Here is a 1580-nt window from a genome sequence, read left to right on the forward strand (position 1 = left end):
AAAACATAAAAAAAAAGCAGGGAAGTTTTGAAGAGGAATCTGAGACATTAAGCTTTTTGTCATCTGAGACAGGTGTTTTTGTCATCTGTCTGCTGGCAGGTTGATTAGTGTTAGTTAACCTTAGCAAAACTTGGCAGTTCTAGTTGTTTGCAAGGCATCAAAGTTCCAACTAGTCAACCAGCATACCCCCAGCACTTACCTTCTTTTCCTCATGTCTGTTAAGGTAGTAATCATTAGGTCACAGCATTTGGTAAATGCGTGAGTGTCCCTTTAATTTCAGCAGCATCGCTTCTCCGTTTTCTGGCTAAGATCAAGTGTAGTATCTGTTCTTATCAGTTTAATTTCAGCAGCAGACTGCTACTCTGATGTCCTTTCTGTCTGTTTATTTCAGGAGTACACTCCTTGCTCACCCTTACCCCCACCCCCAAAGGAATAAGGAAAGAAAAGAAAAAGAAAGAAAAGCAAAACATAAAAATGTAACTAGGAGCTCTGGTCATGGGCATGGGCCTGACACAAACCACCTACAGAAATGCCGGAATGAGTAAGTCTTCCCTCTGGCTTTAATACCCATAGTGTCTTCCTTCAGTGAGTTCTATGGGATTCCCCTTCCTGGGGATCTCTCCTGGCCACAGCATTTGAGAATGAGTCATCCCAGACACAATCTGTTGTTCCAGTGGGAAAGGGGGTGGTGATTCCCTCTAGTGGAGAATGCCCCGAGCCCTTCTCTAAAATGGCTTTTATTGGGATCTGTTGTGTAGGGGTATACAAAATGCATGCAAAGCTTATCAATCAATGCCTAAAGGCCATAGTTACAGAAAACAGATATTATCTATAGATAACAATTGAGGAAACACAGAGATCTGCCTCAGGTCAGGGTCTGTTAGATATGCTGATGCCAGAGGGTCTTAAGGCATGGTTCTTAAGATTAAGAATTCCCTGCCTTATGCTTTGAATTTAAACATCTGGTTTATATCAATAGGGCTACACAAAGCAAAGGGAGCTTCAAAGGTTACAATGTATTCTTTAGGCCTAATTTCCCATGGGGACCCTTGGTGTTAGTATCGGGTTGTGCCTGCCACCTGCATTCCTGGTTTTGCAGTCAGGATTTACAGGCAAGGCCTTGCTCTCCCAGGGCTACAGTTTCTGATACCACACAAAGTGGTCCCCAACAGTGTTCTAGAAATTTCGTTTGCTCAGTATTGAAAAAAAAAACTCCCTAATTTTTACTGGAATATAAAAACAAACAAACAAAACTGGCTTCTGGATGTTCTGTCATGCTGTGAGAGTAGATTATCTGTAATTGCAAGTAAAGATCTGTAAATAATGCTCTGTTGTCACTATCAGATTGCATACCACATGTCCAGTCATTTTAGAAACCTAAGCCTCTAGAATTCTACAAAGCATGTTAGTCCACTCTGGCTGTAGCTCCTTCAAGCAGACTTGCTTTTGTTTGTTTGTTTGTTTGTTTGTTTTTTAACAATTACCATTTTCCTAACATACTCCATTTTTCAGAAATTTCTTGAGATTTTTTTACTCTGCTGCTTCTTTAATTTTCTCTTTCTTTTTAAATCTGTGAGGTT

At 40.4% G+C, this 1580-nt stretch overlaps 1 pseudogene; it reads left to right on the plus strand.

The window, feature by feature from the left end:
- Positions 1–284: 284 nt before the first annotated feature.
- LOC123806986 lies at positions 285–404 on the plus strand (annotated as a pseudogene).
- The last annotated feature ends 1176 nt before the right edge of the window (positions 405–1580 follow it).

This window comes from Phyllostomus hastatus, unplaced genomic scaffold, assembly GCF_019186645.2.
Source record: "Phyllostomus hastatus isolate PE091 unplaced genomic scaffold, TTU_PhHast_1.1 phas_scaffold_39, whole genome shotgun sequence".
Taxonomy (NCBI): domain Eukaryota; kingdom Metazoa; phylum Chordata; class Mammalia; order Chiroptera; family Phyllostomidae; genus Phyllostomus; species Phyllostomus hastatus.